Here is a 19,617-nt window from a genome sequence, read left to right on the forward strand (position 1 = left end):
CTTTTTAGAAGACGAATGTTGCTACATCAAAATCACAACTAGCAGTGGACAAATAAGAAAAAAATTGTTTCAGTTTAACAAGTCCAAAAATATTAAAATAAATCCTCCATTCAATACTTGACAAAGCGGAAGAGAAAACAGAGGGGGAGAAGGGTGAACCTTGAGAAACAACTTGATTTTCACCAGGACCACGGTGCTATAAATTTACAACAGCCATTAAAATCAAACGCAAACCCACTTTTTAGAGAATTTATTGCACACGTTCACCAGCCAGCCCGCTGAAATGTGCAGCTGTCCTCAACACAGTGGGTCAAACCTCCAGCCTGGGCCTGCTAAATCCCACGCCCCCCATTTTATGCAGTGTCACCTGGACCGAGCTGTCAATCACTCTTAATCTCTCTTAAATGAACTACTAATGCAAACAAAAGATTCTATTTCACCGACATTTCATGATTTGTGAGAGTTTGCGCTGAACAAGTTGATATGTTTGTCTTACTCGTACATTTGAAAAGACTCTGCCCATTGACAGTACAAACCCATCAATATGATCCTATGCGTGTGCTGTGGAAGTGGACGAGCTTTGGAGAATAGCGCCGTGTGGAATGTCCCGAACCAGGAGTAGATGATTTGTGGAGCAGCTTAGGGCCCTTACAGCTGCGCAACTGATTGAACCTGAAGTCAAATGTCTGGGTCATAACTCACACAATTATGTTTTCGCAATCATAAATACCCACATTGTTCCTGCAGAACGTTTCAACTCTTGGTAACCTTCTGCAGGGATAATCACAAACAACTTCCAAGCTCAGCCGTGTGACATCACACTGTTCCTCTAAAAGTTCCTCTGACTCCTGTGGGTGAAATGAAGATACGGCTGATACATTTCTGTCTGACGGTCACTTCCTACGTAGTCATTCCCATCACCCTAAACTGAGCCAGCACCATTTCAAATACGCAGTCAATTAATATCCCTCCCAGCAATCTTTTACATTTCAACTGAGCTTAAGTGGTTGTTCTGTATGAGTCGCCAATAATCCACAAGTAAAGGTCACACATTTTCATTCAGTAAAGTATTTTTTGTTCTTTTTTTAGACACTTAAAAGTTGCTGAGACAGTTGCAAAGACAGAAGTCCAGGCCTCTCAGCTCAGACTGGTCACTGCTCACCACCCAACCTTGGTTAAGAGAAAGAAAAGGATGAATGGATTGATGCATCCCTATAGTTTCTCTGTTTGTTTATGTTTAGTCAACTTTTTTAGTATTACTGTATATTCGGTCAATGGCAAAAAGATTATTATTATTAAGATTATATATTGGTTATATTCCGCATTTAAAGATTTCAGTTGAGCTCACAATATTGACATGTCTTTGTGTTTCTGTCCACATCCACACACACATTCTTGAATTTGCACCCTTGTAGTGCTTTCCTCAGTACCTCACCCTGAACGTAACCTTAACATTAACCAGGACTGTGAACCAAACTTGCACCCAATTACAATGAGCCAGTTATTGTGAAGTCTTCATCCTCCCACCTTGTGGGGTACAGCCAAAGTGTTTTGTCAAGAATTGGTGCCCACAAAGTAGGATTAAAAAGCCCCCCTCAACACACACACACATAAATAATAATAACTCAACAAGGGCCAGACATCATAAGAACTGCTCTTCACTCTGCTCTTTCTCAATCTCTGTATCATGAAGAAGAAATATTGACAGAATTGTATTCAGTGTATGAATCAAAAAGCTAAATATATAACAGCTACATGTCAAGTTATGTTCATTCATTCAATGTCATCCAACTTGATGACAACATGAAAACACAGTTAGGATGAAAGGGTCCGTAAGGTCAGTCTAAACCTACCATTGTTGTTCGTGAATTAAGCATAGCGGCTTGTTGGTCTAAACCCACCCTACCCCTGATTTAATATAAATTCCTGCGTGACTCGTTTATCCTTAAACATTCCTGTCTCAGCTTAAATGGCAAGAAGTCATCCAGTGGAAGTTGCTATGTGTCTTGCTATTTCAATATTGTTTCCTGGGACCAAGCATCTGCCCAGCTATCTGTAACCATGGTGTCAGAGTTTGTGAAGGGTTTAATGAAAGAGCATGTCAGTCACGACACGGTGGGAAAAGGGAAAGAGTGGAAAATGCAAACATTCCTTTTTTTTGAGAATGTGTGTACATATAAAGTGATTGCGTGTGTTTGTGCCAACAAAAAGAAACTCTTGGTGAGTGTGTTTTGCTGAGAAGGTCTACTCACTCACTAACTGGGGGTTTTACAGTCACATATCAAAGCTCCTCACCACAAGCTCTGTTCAACAGTCTTCACCCTCGTCTCTCTGCTGCCCACTCTCATCCAATACATGCGTGAGAAGCTCTCATTGTAATTAAATAACAGCTTTTTAAGAACAAAGCTGGAAGCACATGGATGGTCTTGGAACTGTGGATCGGAGTGGAGCCCTCCAAAAATTCATTAGGGCGCTTTGGACAGAAAGCAAGAAGAAACAGTCGAGCGAGAGGGATCAACAAAAAAAGAACCCCAAAAACGATTGCACTGTTTGTGCACTTTACAACAAAAGAAATAATCTGGTTTAAGTCATAAAACTAGCTTGCTTGGTGAGTTTATTGGCCAGTGATGACAACCTTTCAGAATAACCGGCCGCCATTGCACTGGAAACCACAACTTCAAATGTGACTTAATGACCAGACAGTGCCAACTTCGCTTCCTTCAATTCAAATAATTGATATTCCTATTTATAAAATTACAATTTTGCTTTTATGCTCTTCTTTGAACAGGCAAAATCTACATGCAGACTGAAATTCCCGGAGCCTTTAGACACAAGTCACAAAACAAAGGAAACCCGTTAATCAATAGTGTTTTAACACTTCAAAGCCGTGAATGTTTCGAATCAAATACACAAGCGGGAGGCACCTCCGAGGTTCCTTCTAACTGCACTCAGGGGATAAGATCTAACTGAAATAAACAGCACTGGAGAGGTAGGGGGTAATGCAGGAGAAGTCAGAGAAAGATGCAAAGACAAAGACTTGTCTTTTTCAAGGGAAACATGTGTTGGACAGATGGACGTGATTCTGCGCACACTGTGAAGTTTGGATTATTGAGTATCAATGTGGTATTAGGGAGACTTGGCATGGGCACAGCTGAAAACCTGGCACTGGCGTATGAAAATATTTTGTCTTACTATTCTTGTAGCTCTGTCCATGCATGTTTAATATATCAAATTATTGCATATTCTGATATTTTGGAAGCAAAGAATGAGTTAAAGTTAAAGTTATAGTGTGCAAATGCTTTTCATTGCAGAGAATTGCAATGCACCATTGTGTATGGATTTGTTTTTCCAAATTGAAAATAAAAGATAAGCAATTTTCACATATGGTCTTTTTTTATTTATAACCCTCTGATGCCGCAGAATATATATTTTTCAAAGGAGAAAGCATGACTATTTGGCATTAGCAATCGCACATATAGTATAATACGCAACAAGTTGAAGTAGTAATAATAATAAAAAGAAACCAGTAAACATCAAGAGGAAGCTGAGAGCACAGGCTCATATATAGGTGACAGCAGGCCATCACGCACGATCCTTCCAAAAACCTGGTCACTCGATCAAGCCAAATATTTGGGCTAGAAACTGATGCCTGCAGTTTATTTATCAGCCGATAATAACAGCTGCTTCATAGTTTTTAAGATGTTACCAGGTGTTTTAGAATCTCTTAAGTTTCAGTGCTTTAAAAAGAGAAGAGCTGGACTCCTGACCCATGACAGACACGGTTGGGTTCCTCCACATAGAGCCAGGTTCCCTGAAGGCTGTGGCTGCAGATGACAAGAGGGGATTGGGTTCACAGCACCCTGAAGTGGCTGAAAAGAAGGAGGTAGAGAGTTGAAATAACATCCAGGCCGAACCAAGAATAGGAGAAGTGTGATATCTCATCCCAGTTCCCCACAGAGCAGGCCCCCAAAAAAGGCGGACACACATATCTGTGTGTTATTTTCACAGGGTGAGATCCATTTAAACACACCTGTGTTTGAACTTCCTGAACTATTTTCCCATCTTTAAAAAATTGCTAAGACTGAGGAGTGCCACGGGGAAGAAAATCATAACGCAAACTAAGACCTTCACCCTTGTTCCCTACTATTTCATCAACAAGCTGTCTATTCTCTCATGGGACTCATGTAGTCTGTTAAAAACAATCGCAGCAAAACCTAAGTTACGCACTTAGAAGAGACAAATGACTTGAGAGTCCATCAAGTAAAAGTCTTACACAGGACTGACCACATGTGAAACCAGGTTTTGGTGTAGTCTCTCATCATTGTGTTCTCTGGTTTCTCACCAAGCCTCCCGCCTCGCCTGGTCTGCCTCCTGTCTCAAGATAGGAAATCCACAGATTACCAATGGGACAATCCCAGTGGCAGAGGCCTGCTGCTCTCTACTCAGAGAGCTTAGCTTCCTTCCTCTCCCTTTCCTCCACCGTGCATCCTGTGTTACTGTTAGCCACGACAGGGGGGGAGAGGCTCTGATCATGAGTAAAAGATATCAAATAATAAACGTAATCTAGGGTCAGAATGAGCCTTTCATTCATTCAATCACACGTCTTAACATACTGAACCTCATTGTTTGACTTAGCCGGACTGCTGCTGTGACGGCCATCCCAGCTTTCCTGCTTCGCCCAGCAAACAAAGCAATGGTGAAGTATCAGTTGATCCGGAGACTTAAAATCACAGCTGGCCCCCCAGGTGAATGCAGTCTACCAGCAAGTCCAAAGCTGAAGAGACTTCATTTCATTCTGCTTCTTCTGGAGACAAATAGATGCAACTCGTGTCTCATTCTTTCGAAGTACATTTTCGATAAAAGTCAGTCCTCATAGATCCACACAACTCTTTGTAGAGGCTGTGCGATGCCTATGTCGGTTTTATGTTCTGGTTTTCTCTGACCACTTCAATCCTTGCAGAGTAAAGCTGGCAGCCGTTTTTAGCCCTCCAGACAATCCCTTTGTTTTACTGACTCTGTGCTACCTGCACTGCCAAACAGCTGACTTCAAAGATTTAAAGCAAAGTGGTAAAAGAGCAAAAGTCCCTCTCTCAGGAGTTGGAAGAGGTTGAAAAAGAGCCGTAGATGAGATTTTGTGGTGACAAAGTCTCGACGAATCAATGTATACGAAATTAAAGATGGGTTTAAAAACCTGACAACATCCGACAAGAAGAGTCCAACTGAAAAGGGCAAAATGCTACAGGAAGGAATCCAAGCCAAAAAGAGCAAACAAAGGAGAATTGTGGAAGGGACACTGAATGTATTTTTACTTGTATATATATTTTTAAGACAACATAAAAGATGGCCACAAGAAGCCGAAGCTCCAGTTAAAGCTCAAGTAACATCCGACTTACGACCTGCTTGACTTACATCCACCCGTACTTACGACCACGGCCAGCAGATGCTTATTTTCTATTCAGTCTCTGACACCGCAGCACGTAGCAGCACATAGCAGCACGGCAACGCGTATGACAGTTACGGCAGCACAGTATCCCACAGCATCTCACTCTCACACAGCGATGCGATCTACCACTACAGCAGTACCTATAACCCTCATGGCGGCTATTCTGAATGGCATTCGACTTAAGCCCAATCTGACTTACGACCGGTTGGTCGGATCCGATCCCGGTCGAAGGTCGGATGCTACTAGTACATATAGTTTTAGTTGAGTTATGAACTGCATTATCCCAGTATTGAAGTCTGACTACAAGAAACTTGAATTTCTCTCCCACAGACAAACTTACCTTTTTATATGCATTTTAAAAGTCATGATCTAAGGCGCTCATGTGACCATTATCACTGCCCATCCCAAGTGACCATAGTCACTGTCAGTCCCTTTTTGTATCCATCCATCGAAATTGCTTAAGTGCCAAACAAAGCATCAGAACAAGTGACCAACATATAGTATTTTAATTTTTTCAGAGGATGATTACTCATTGTGGAGCTCACGACTATACCACCGTAGTCTTTGTGCTATAATACCCAGTACTGCCTTTAAGAGCTGGAACCAAGACAAGACCAAACACATTATGCAGGTTTATGAGGTGTTGAAAGGGAAGGTGTTGAATAGTGGCCTTAATTGAGCCACAAGTAAGGTCTGTAAAACAGCACTTCAACTAAAGCATTCAACCACTGCTGAGTAATTTGCAAATGACTGAATAAAGCAAAAATGTTGACAATTTAATGACCTGACCTGCTAGACTTTTCAAGGGGATGAAGCAAACCGCAGCAAAAACAGTGTTTAGAAAACCCCCAGAACACTAGTGTTTGTCACTGCGTTTGTCTAGCGTTGTCACTTTCAATATCTACGTTTTCTGATTTGAAAAGGAAAGACAAGCAAGGAGTTTCTTGAGCTTCCAGCTCTCATTATCCGTAATTCAAAGAATCATTCCCAATCGGTGGCACGGCAGATTTACGCACAACCTTGTGATGCGCTGTTTCTTGTGATTTCGTTCGGCCATCAAAAAAAGGAAATCACCTCATTATAATCATTAGACAACTGCCAACGTAAAAAAAAAACTCTTGGTGTCTCTGTAAAAGTGTGGTGTTTGATTGTCATTCTTTCTTTGGCAGACCGAGTGGACAATAATGAAAATCATTCACCTTTAAAAAGTACGTTGGTCTGAGTTGACATCTGTGCTCACGCTCTCTGTGTGTAGAGTTGAGCTGAACTTATCTCACCAAACCACTCATAGTCCATCACTAACATCAGAGCCGTCACTAATCCTTACACGTTCCCCAGACTTTTTTTTCCTGTTGGGAAAAAAAACTCATTGAATTCCATTGGACTTATCCAGCTTCCATTATGATGTGTGATGCTATTCAAACCAGATGAGCCAGGTCTTCTCCACGGCATTAGAAAGAAGCCGTCAGAAATATTCATAGATGTTTAAAACATGACTCCCCGACCCCAGAACAGGGCCCGGCCTAGCTTTCTTATCTCCTCTGTATGCTTTGGGTGGACTAATGGCTTTAGACAGGATAATTCCCAAAGAATGATTTGCCCTTTGCAAAGTCCACATCAGAGGTCGGACCGAAACCTGAGAATGGCGGATAATCTCCTGCACGGACATGAAAAGTGTGATGTTTAAAAAAAAAAAAAAAATCTAAATTGAGAAACAGCAAGCATCCGAATGGTACCGGATCCTGGCCAGGTGGCTGAATCCATTCAAAGAAGGACATGTTTTATGTGTGCGTGCAAGTTGAGAAATCGTCCATCATCACACATCATTGCCGTGACAGTTTCAAGACGCAGAGCCAAGCAGAGTCAAAGGGATTTTTCACCTCAATAAATCACAATATCTCCACATGGAAGTGTTAGTTTGGGCAAGTATGAAGGCTGTGCATGTCTCAGATGTTTGTACCAGCAAAAAAACAAATAAGCACTAATGTACTAGGAAGCACGGAGGTGACTATACTGAAGTAACCCCGGAGAAGACGAGATGCCTAACAGGCACATGAAGGCACCATGTAAAACAGAAAAAAGGAAGTCAACCAATGAGGCTCATGGATGTGATAATCGAGGAGCTGAATTTCTGTCATTCTCTATGAATCTTCCTACCAGTATAATTTAAAATTCACCTCAGATTAGGTTGCCTGAGCAGGCCAGAAGTACAGCCGCACACAAACACGGCCCACAAAATAAACATCTCTGGGAAATCTTGAGAATCAAAACACAAATTAAAGAAAGAAATGACCAGGCTATTATGGACTTGTTCTGGAGCAGAGCAGAGTCATTTTGTCCCCCACTCTTCCCTTCATCATCCTCCCCCAAAATCCTTCACATCCTCCAACACCCTCATCTACTAACCTGGATGTTGCATCAATGATCAAAACCTTCATTAAGAGTCTTTCATTCCTCACCACACACAGATTATTTTCTCTCAAAGACAAATCTCTGAATTATACTGTTCAGGAAAAGTCCTTCATCTGCTTCCCACCCATCCCTTCTGCTCTTTTTTCCTCTTTCATTTCATGGAAGATTTTCTTTCAACACTGTCCCTGAGCTCTGTTTATTTAGTCTCCATCCTCTTCCTCCGGCTCACTCTTTGTACGAGCCTGAACATATGTGCATAAATGTGTTTGTCTTTCCATATGTATCTGTCTTCTAGTAACAATTTTCCAAATTTCACAGCAGTCTGACTTTAAGTAAGACTTCAGGGTAGATTTCCTTCCGTCCTTGTTCTTTCTTCTTCTTGTTGTCACAGCTCTATTAGACTTGATGCCGAAGCTAACGCTGAATAAGCTCTCACAAGTGCACCATTTCACGGCACATTTAGCAGAGATGGCTTCAATTTCATGCAAATGCAGAGTCAGAGAAAACGATGACAGTACGCTTGTTTGAGTGGGCAGATTAAAGGAGTTGTTATTTAATGTAGTATCACAAAGTAGACAATAATGTCCACCTTAAAGACATGAAGTGGAATAGGCACAAAATATTTGCCTGGTCCTAAAAAATGTTGCTCTTTATATTTGACATTTGTGCAAGTAACTATGTGCAGCCTGTAAATATATCCATGTCCATGTAGTTTTCAACAACTTTTCCATTTGTTGTTGTTGCTGAGCTACAGTATAAATGCTCAGTGTGAAAATCTGAAAAGAAAGGCTCCCTGGACGGTTTTATAAAAGCACATTGTTTTACAGATGCAATTATATACTAGCGTTTTGCTAGGTTTTGCTGGGAAACGATTATTTTATTTTGTTTTATTTGTGTATGTTTTGGAAGCAGAATTAGCAGATTGTGTAAGTACACATACAGTAAGCCTAAAAATCTGTGTGGAAGTGTTCCAGTGACAACGCTTCGCTACATGATGTGCACAGAACAACATTTCTTTGTGCTTTTGTCTTGTTAAATTTAAATTCTCCATCTGCACAATCCCATTTCATGTCTGTCATCATTTGAGCTTTTGGTTCTGACATTGATGTGGGGCATCTAAAATTGGTGCTCTGAAAATAAATATCACTCACAAAAGAAAGTTTATATGCGATTAACCTGCAATGTTAGCATCAAATAATTTATTTTGTTAGTTTTGAATCAATAGAAATTCATTAGTTAATATCCCATCCCTATCACACGCACACTGATTATTTATTTATCTGAGTCAAACATTTAAAATCAGAGAGAAACTGAGGTTGATATGAATTTCCACACATTTGTCTTGACACATTTCTGACCAAGGGTGTGATCATGTCAATTGAGTGGGTCAGCACTGAGGGAAGATCAGTGTCCAGTCCAGTCTCCGCAGACAGAAATAGGGATCTGTTTTTACATATAAATTAAAACAGTCTAAGACAGTGCCAGTCAAAGATAAATGTTTTAGCGCAGCTTTGTATTTGGTGTGAAGCAAAAGCGACAGTATAAAGTACTACTAAAAATGGAAATCGACTATTTAAAAAAGAGCGTGACTGGGTCCCCTCCACATACAGGACAAAGTCTGTTTTCCAATTTGTGAAGCGGAACAAATGCAAGGACCAATAACAATCAAAGACTCAATCTCTGGGTAGTTTAGTTTGCAATAGGAAGTTTTTATCATTGTTTTGTTTCTTATTCAAAATGATTCCACTATCAAATATGAGTCACACTCCACCAACAAACCTCCTCACCTTTACAATTTTAAATTCACCACTGCAACACTGGAGTGTACAGTACTTAGTGATTTGCTTACTTACATGTATCAGTTTATCCAGTTCAATATATCTGAGTATAACTCATTACATCATCGCAAATCATAAAAATAAATTAAAAACATATCTCAATAAAACCTCATGAAACGATGCTTTTATTGCTCCACTGTAACAGGACTTCATCTAAACTCCAGTGACTTTGAGATTGTTTTTGACCCCCACGTCATAATATGTGTGTAAAAACATTCCATTCTCATTTCTCATTCTCATTCTCAACAACATAGACTTCAGCACTTAGTTACTGTGGAAGCTGATGACAACCAATAAGACTACAAAGGGTTTTGAAAGCTCAGCTCATATTTGAGAGAGAAGTGAGGAGAGAGGACTGGGACACAGATGAGGGAGAAATACTTCCTCAACAGAAATGAGGCATAATAAGTGAGACACATCAGTTTCTGGTGATACCAGAAAAAAACAAACATTACAAATGGGGGAAAGCTTAACAAAGGGAAAAGCTTGTGATAAAAAAAAAATGGTGATTTATTATATTTTAATTGGACCAGCAAACACCCCAGCATCAGTTCCAAAGTTTTTCCTTCCTTTTCCTTTCCTTAAATTCAAAAGCCCATTTTAAAACGGAAACTGGACTGAAGTCTACTCTGCTCTCTAGATTTAAGTCATTTTCAGTCATTTTTATTTTTATGTTTCATATTTCTTGGCTGTTGTTTGAGCATCAAAGTGAGTTGTCGATAGTCAATAACAGTTACAGCTTGAACCTTAAGAAGCAGAAGAGAAATTAAAAGAACCACAGTGTGAGGCTCATATTTACAGTCATGGGATAAGAATGCTGTCTTGATTTGTGGAACTGCTTCAGCATCAGCTGTGTGGGAGGCAGTGAGAAAGACACAGTGGTGACATGGAAAACACCAACAAGGCGCCGCTGGTCTAAAGATTACTGGCAAACATTGAACTCATTGATCTCTATATTTATTTTGGAAAAGAAGAAACCACGTCTGAAATTTACAACTTTACAGCAGGACGGCTCACAAGAAGGCCTCGCACTCCCAAATTTAAAAATACACTATTGGTCCTTCATCTTTTGCCCTCTTTCTATATGGTTGGATGTCAGCTCTGAGTTTTAGTGATTTGAAAAGTAAACACAATCTACTTGGTACATTCTTTTTTATATATACTTACAGCTGAGATCAGCAACGTGTGCATATGGAGTACTATGGACCGATCTCCTCCCATCACATCCTCTGCATAAACTACTGACTTCATTGTACCTTACCCGAGCACTGGTATCAAAAGTTAAATTCTTTTCTGAGCTCAAACACGATTATCAGTGGAAGCTTTACACATATGTACTAGGATTGTGCTGATGTGTCTACATTCTGGGAACTACTTGCTGCCTCCATAAGTGACTTTATTGATGTTTAAATCCCACATTTACCAAAACGTCTGCTTTTAAATGACGACTTGTCATGTCAACAAACACTGGGCTAGACTTACTGCGAAGAAGATACTTTACTGAACATCGTACAGATGGAGATGTTGGTGGCACAAATTCACGCCCCGAGCTCCCAGACTGTTGAATGTGGGTATGTAATTCATGTTCTTATCAAAGAAGGTTACACTTTAATGGCTTTTAAAAACAAGGCAGCGCTGGTGGTTCAGAGCTGGAAGGCTGAGTCAAAGTTGATTTTATTCCTGCCAGTGCTGGACTCTAGCTCAGATGTTGGCTGTTACTTTTCAGTTGAAGTGATGAACTGCCCACAGGAGACTCTCATGATACATTTGCAGTTCAGGCACAAGGCTGATGTAATCAATGCTAACACTTGGAAAATTGTTTTTGCCATCTCTGAATCAATTTAAACCATGGAGTGTGTGAGTTGAGAAATAGCACCAGTGGTGATTTTTTTCTTTTCTGTTTGTTTGTCTGCATTATAAAAGAGCTGCACACGCTTCCTCCATCTAGAATTTTTCATTGTTCCAAGAAAGCCAAAGATGAAGAAGATTTTGGGATGTTTATGTTTGTAGTTTGCATGTCAACCATGGCAGTATGTGATCACCTGTTATGTACCCTAACCCATTGAAACAAGCACATATACAGCATAAACCCTAGCCTAGAGGGACCCTCTCATGACACAATAACTTGTCAAAATCCAGGTTCAGTCACAAACAACCGTGTGATCAGTTAACATGCCACCAAAACCTAAACACTAGTTGTAGATCAATGGTCTATAGAGTCTAACTATCATGTATAATAACTTATACATGATATAAAAGACAAAATGGAACAAAGGTATTCAACCCACCAAAGGTTTTTGGCTACCACTACATTCGCTTTACAGTATATAGAAAGCCTAATGTATAGACGACATTATATTCAGGACAGGACATTTGGTCGAACAGTTTTGGGAATAAGTGCAGATGGGGCGAGTAAAAAAACACGCAACAAGACAGAAAACAGAATGTTGCCCAAGTGTGGCATATACTAGAGCACACATAGTTCTCTGTATATTTAATTGCCCAGAACTGAAATCCAACACGATTAATACTCATATGGTTCTATCTAATAGTTTTAGCACTCATCCCCACTACTGAAGAAAAACATTGTTTCTAACCACAGCTCAGGCTGGCTTCTGAGGGAGAGGATCAGCAAGTGGTTGGAACCTGTGATCTCCATGAATGTAGGTCTGGGTGTGTGGGCAGTGACAAATGTCTGCGCTTCCATCGACAACACGCCTGAGAGTTCAAACTGGGCCTATTGGAGTAATTCAGCACCAAATGGTGGATGAGCCGAATGATCTTTATACTTCACAGAGGATACAGGGAGCCTAAGTCGCAGCTACCTACTTCCGTGTCTCGTGGGACCTATAAGTGAACAAAAAGATATGAACAGCAGTCATTGGGAGGTGAAAGTTATTTTCTGATCTAGCTTTAAATATGCCATAGATGTCTGATGATGTCTGTGAAGACACATTCTAGTCCAATGAGAGCACTGCTTTCCAATCGGCAGCAAAAGTGACTTTTTTTGTATGTGTCATGTGTAGTAGCAAATACCACTCGACAGTCAGTCAAGTGAGAGCCAGCAGCTAATCCTCACAATCTTCTACCTTTGACAGTTTAGGCCCTTTAGCATCTGCCTTAGCACCCGAGCAGTTGGACTCTGCAGTGACGTTTGATTTGTAGTCTAAATAATTCTGCATTTTCACAAGCAAATAAATCATAAAAAACTATTTATTATATATGTTGAGGAACAGCATATGTGTGATCCAGGGCATGAACCAGAATATAACTTTGATCGCCCCATAGACTTCGGTTCATATTTCATTCTTTTTTTTTGGATCTTAGGTCCCATGGACCGAACGGAAGGGAGCGAGACACCCTACTGTTGGCAGTGTCAGCGAGCAACACACTGTCAAACAACAGAGGCTACACAAACTGTTCCCAAGTGTCTTTAGAATACAATGTATGGCGGCAGAGTTTCAGAGAGGCAATGCAAAATGGCAAAAAGTCTTTCAAGCATGAGAGCATTCTGCTGACCTGGACACTTAACTGTGGTTTTGGGTGAATAACCGTGGTTACAGCAGATTTACACACACGTTCATGCTCTTGAAAATGGATTCCATCAAGCAAAGGGGATGTAGGCTGACAGCCTTCACAACATAGTTAAGTAGATAAAGACGGCAGTGAAAGATTTAGCTTTTAACATATTTTGGACAATTTAGAACGTATATGTATAGCATCCATGGGCTTTCTCTTTTTTAACACACACTGAAATAGGTGGACATGCTTCTGTCACTTAATATGGCACAATTGTGTGGGCCGCACATCGGGGTGTTTATAAATTAACTCACTCTAAATGCATGAGTGCAAGAAACAAGCCTCAACGTGGCGACTGGGTGAGAGTTGGCAATATTGCCAATTACCAATAACTCTTTGCAATAGCTGTAGTCCAGTTGGATCCTGCAGCAAAGGGCTGCTTAAATGACACGGTGAGGACAGTTGTTGTGCCATCCCTATCTTGGCTCCTGTCGCTGGCACACTGCGTCTAAATTAAAGAGATTTTATGGTTCACTGTTTTCCACATCATGTACCCAAAGGGTCTCAACATAAGTACAATTTCATTATGAATTGATAGCCAGTCCATGATGCAAGATTTTGAAACACCTATGTGCCAACATGCAACGCAGAAGGCTGACGCTTGCTAAATGACACCTTGGGAGTGAGAATGGGTTGCTAAGAAGGATTTAAAATACAACACTGAACACTTTGAAGCCATAAAGTACAGTAAAGAAGATAGTTGGGAAGACGTTGGGAAGACGGGAAGAGGGGTCTGACAAGTTGGGACAACCTCTGATGGCAAATGCCGAGAGAGAAGTGGTTGCCTTAAAAACACTGATATTGCTGCTGTTGAAGACCTTAGGTCAGCGACAGCAGGCTTTCAGTCAACCCAGGAAATGCAGTTAACAGCGTGTATTGGAATCCTACTCATGGCTGATTTAGATTTCACATGGCTTTCCTTACTTACATCACAACCATTTGTCTTCTCTTTGCAATGTCTTGCTGTCCTCCAATCAGTGTCAACATATGTTAAAGTAGGTTGAATCCTAAAACATGTCTCAAGGAAATGATTCTTCTCTACCGTGATGTGATTTCCCAAAGTGAAGTTCTGGAAATGTTTCGCTTCTCGAGACGGTCTGACCCTATTATGTTACATATGTTTTCAGTTATTTAGAGAACAGGTGTCTTTTTCAAAATGCTGCAAGGCTTGAAGATCCAAGCGACTGCACACTGACACATATTAACTTTAGATGTTGACAGTGTTGCAAATGTTTGTAGAACAGAAGTGTTTTTCTGCATTGGTAAATGCCAGCGTGTCCACCCTTCATAAATACTTGTCTAAAAGGGGTGGATGTTTGAAAGTACTCAGAAAGAGTTTTGAAGAAAAAATAATCATTTTTGAAGTGTATTTACTGACATCAATAATAGCGTGAAATGTCATGACTTAAAACGTTTAAAGCTTTAAAGCAAAGTGCGGCCTGGGATACAAATTGCATTGTCGAAATCACATTTTCAGACAACACGATCATGTCCTGTAAATCCACTGTGCAATTCATTTCTCATGTTTGTCATGATTCTTAAAATCATTCTTAACTTGACTTTTCATAGTCAAAGACAAAGTATAATTATATTAAGTATTTTCATGTATGATGCAACATATTGTAATATTTATAAATATCAGCATAAAAAGTGAATATGGAACTGATACTTTATTTGAGGAGAATTGTGAATTAAATTGTAATTGCAAAATATCTCCCAGAAAATTCACAAATCTGTTTTGTTTTGTTTTTTTCCAAAATCGTTCAGTCCTTGATACAATAACAGCATTTTAGAGAAAGAGACAAGAGGTGACAGATCATCTGTCGGTGACACGGTTACTGTCACTTGGCACTCAACCAATATGTCCCACTTCAGTGCCTCTGCAATGGCCTCACCGGGGGCAGATAATCGTCCGCACTATCAGTGTTTGTAACAGTGAACACACACAGGCTCATCATCAAATTGGTTCCACTGCGCTTTTTCTTCTAGTTCCCTCTCTTCTGCTCTACAGTATGAGAACCGTATCAGGTTGTCAAATGCATGCTTTATTTTAGATTAGCTCTGAACTCCATCTCCTCCTCATCGTAGAACAGATGAGACAAAATGTTGAGTTTTACTGTTAATAATGTCAATGAAAAAAACATATCGAAATGTTATTTCAAAGTACAGGCAAGCAAAACTGGGGATGGGTTCTCCCGAACACTGGCCTCTCACTGACAGGTATGGCTCACTGCGACACCCATCCCCTTCCCTTTTAAAATACACATACGTGGACACACACAGCACAGCACTTCTTAGTGGGATGGGCTGTCAGCCCCTGTTAAGCTTGGCATTCTGGTTAGCATGCGGTTTGGATCCTCTTTCAGAGGCGCTGAACTCGGGACCTTTTCCCCTAAGCAACTTCCAGAGAACGACAGAAGCCAGTGCAGGAGGAAAAAAAGGAAAGAAGACAGACAGGAAATGAGAGCCAGCAACCTCTGATTATGTTGGAAAGTTGTATTTAATCATTTGTTGAAGCATCGACCATGCTTCGTGACTTTTACAACTCTTAAATGCTTTCAAAGCAAACCTCCATGCAAAATTAAATAGCGTCTTGTTCGTCTAAACCTCTCCTCACCCATGGGGATAGCGAAGTCCAGCTGTGTCAGAAATGAATCTGGCTTGCAGACGCACTTTTACCTCATGAATAATATTACCTAAAGTTTCAATTACATTCTTTCCAAATGAGCTCCCAAAGAACCATTGTTTGATTAGAGGGAATTTATGTGCTTATTCAAGAGAAAAAGCAGAATTAGGTTACTTTTTATTAGAGCCAGATCAGCACATCCTCATGGGTGAGCAGCTTGGTCCCCGAGAATCTGAAAATAACCTGGGAATTTTGCCACAGACCAAACAGATTAAGAGAAGAAGATGAATACATGAAAACGTTTTTTAGTATCTTAGAATATTTGGCTGTTCAGAAATATCATTTTGTGATTATCTCACTGTGTCAAATGATTCAGGGGTTTGACCACATTAATTTTTCTTTTGTGAAAATAAAGCACCAAGGAACATCCTCAGATCTTGATAATTGAACAAGATCAAGGATTCAACAGATCAGGAACTACACGACGGATAGACACATACAGACTCTGCAACTGGTTGAGGGTTCAAACACAATGAGTCGACCCTGCTTTTTCAGAAAGACTTGCTTTGCTCATGAGATATATGGTGCTTCTTTTGGTACATGTTATTTATACTGCTAATTTAAAGAAGTATACTGAATTATTTCTGCACCATTGTAGTATTTTACCATCGTCTTTCAAACATATTGTACGTCTTGTGCAGCAAGTCATGGTTATCCAATCATTTCGTCATTCTATACAAAGTGCTACGTATTCTCCATTTTCCATTAGTTAGTAGTTTGCAAGTATTGAATCAGATTTGTGTTTGTGTGTTTGTAACTGTGTTTTTTTTTTTAAATGTTTATTTCATAAGAGCATGGGACACCACATTTGGAGAGCTAATAAACACAAGATATTAGATTTTCTGTTTAATAGAATGCATGTTTACTGATTTTTTTTTTAGTTTGTGGAAGCAGGCAATGCTCACAAAAATCCTTTGATGCGAAATGATTAAACTGACTCATGAAACAAAGTTTCATATTAAACTCCCAGAATCTGATTTGCCGAAATTCCAAACATGGACATGTAAAATCAGTTAGATTATTTTCAGCAGCGCAGTTATTTTCCTAGAATAGAAAAAACAGGTTGCTGAGAGTAAAGTTGGAAGCAATTGATAGCATGTGTTCACACTTGTGTTGTGTTATACAAAGCTATCAAGGCAAAGGCCATTACTTGAAGAATGATCAGTGACTGTTATAAAATCATAAATCACAAAACCTGTCAATCATTCCCAGAAGCCCAAATGTTCTCACTTGTCTTTGACCATGACAGATGAAGACAATTCTCTCTGCTGTTGTGTTTCTCTGACTTAAGTTGTTGGGGGGGGAAAGCTGCAAGCACGAATTTGCCTCACACATTATGTCCTCAGGCAGATGTAGGAAAGTAAAATCAGCTCTGCAGTCACGATCAACCTTCTTAAGGCCAACACTAGAGGAGTCAGGCCCAAACTCAGCATAACAAACTAATGTCTTCCTTCTGGGTTTTGCCACAATGTGGTGCAAATTTGTCAGAGCTGTTATTGATGGTACGATTGCATTATACTTGTATTGGACTGCGTTTCTTAACAGCACATGAATCCTGTTTGAGTGAGAGTATTATGAAAATCCAGATGGAGTTCATATAGATACTCTCAATTACTCTCATTAGTTACACATAACTGACAGAGCAATTCCACTTGTCTGGGAGGAAAAGCATGAAAGGACCTGGAAAATACCAAAGATGAATAAGAAAAAAAAACAACTTGTTTTTCCTCCAAAATATTCACCATAGACAAAAATAATTGAACTTAAATCCATCAAATGTAATAACAGCAGCAGTACCGTTGGGATTATTAGTCAGCTGGGTTTCACTTTGTAATGTTGACAGCAGTCTCATCTATCTTTCCCCCCATATCTCTTCAGTCCCAAGCCTGCTCACTGCCCCAGCTGTTATCGGGCATTAAAACGCCATACTCACTGCTCCTAAGTGCTCAGCTGCCGTCACAAGAGCTGACTACATTGACTTCTCCGCACCCCCTTTGGTTCATTCATCTTCCACACGCTATCTATTACCTTTTTTTTCTTTACTGAAATAATGTGTGCATCCCTTCTGTGAGAACTGTTTGTCACAAATCAAAGTGTATGAGCTTTAACAGTAAAATCAGCAGTGGAAAAAAAACATTTTTGGTTCCAAGTTTCTGATAATTGCAGAATTCATATTGTTCAGATTTTTAGAATCACAAACAAAACAGAAGAGACCACACACATTTGAAGACTCATCCATGGAAATAAATGAACAGTGACTGAAGTATGAATCCTTCTTTTCTCAAACAAAGAAAAGAACCCAGAGATGTTACCAGTAATGTAATCAATGTGAATCTATGACATGGAACTGGCGAGCACTTTGCAGATGCAATGCTTATTTTGTTCCAGTCTGGGATCAAAAGTTCATTAGCCACGGACTGGACAGAAAAAAAAACATTTATTTGATGCAGTTTTGCTTTAATATATACCGTCTTATCATTTCTAGTGAAGAAATGGCAAAATAAAAAGTTCTGTTCAAGCTCAACTCACATGGAGTTTGATAGTACACTTCTCTCCAGAGATTTATTTATCTCAGTCCCTCTGCTTGTTGGGAGGAATTTCAACTTGTGAAGCATTTGTCTAACACCAGCATAACATTGGTTGCACAGATCCCTGGGTTTTATCCCAGAGGAAGGTTTTATTGCTGGTATGCTTTTGACGTTAAGCAACGTAAAAAATTGTTTATATGATCTACCTCTTCTTAAATACAACTTCTGCTAGAAAAGAAATAACTCCATATTAGTACTATGCAAGAAAGCTCTTGTGGTTGTGTAGAACAAACAAGCTTTTAACACCTTATGCTGCTCTGCTTTGCCACCTTTGTTTGCCACGGTAACTTCTTTGAACAGCTATGTTCTTGCACATCTCAAGAATCGTATTTTCGTTGTCGATCAAATACAGTGGCTGAGAAGTGCAAAAACATTAACAAACCATTTCCACTAGCATCTAAGGTCGATGTTTCTCCATCATTACAGGCCAAATCAGCCTTGCCACATTGCATTGCAGAATTTTGACTCTGGTGGCTGAGAAGTGCAAAACAAATTTACAAACTTTTGAAACAAATGTACACACTTTTGGATCACATTTGCAAATAGATAAACACATCTACATCATTTCAAACAAGCTTCTTTAGCATGTTTTTCAGGTTTCAGGTGTATTTCAGAGTTTCTAAATGTGTTGTCATCAGAGTTTGTAAATTCATTCACATCTTTCCAGATTTAGATTGGTACAAGTGGAACATTCCTGCAAAGACCACGTCCGTATCACATCCTTAATATGGTCTCCTCCCTTTCCGTACGGTTCTAAGACCATAAACCATGAAGCTTATACTTTCACCAGGGTTCAGTGCAAAGCAGGCCAGATCCACACGTGCATGGAAACTAATAAAAATGTGTTTATTCATACCGCTTACTCCTGTTTACATTTTCCTCCCATAACAACCCCATACGGTCATCTTTGAGCGTGAAAATCATGCCAGAATCTAAGACATCCAGGGAAGATATCTCTGCATTTGGATAGTCCAAAAATTAACATGGATAATTCTGTGTTGGCAAAAGATTTTTTTTTAAACTGTCAACAATTGGAACTCCCAGACTGAGGCAAGAAGAACTATCAAAAAA

General features: G+C 39.8%; 1 protein-coding gene across 1 annotated transcript in view; it reads right to left on the reverse strand.

Moving 5' to 3' along the window:
* trabd2b (TraB domain containing 2B) overlaps positions 1-19,617 on the reverse strand; it is a 58,927-nt gene that overhangs the window by 23,708 nt on the left and 15,602 nt on the right. The window lies entirely within an intron of this gene.

The sequence above is a fragment of the Synchiropus splendidus genome, chromosome 1 (genome assembly GCF_027744825.2).
Source record: "Synchiropus splendidus isolate RoL2022-P1 chromosome 1, RoL_Sspl_1.0, whole genome shotgun sequence".
Lineage (NCBI taxonomy): Eukaryota > Metazoa > Chordata > Actinopteri > Syngnathiformes > Callionymidae > Synchiropus > Synchiropus splendidus.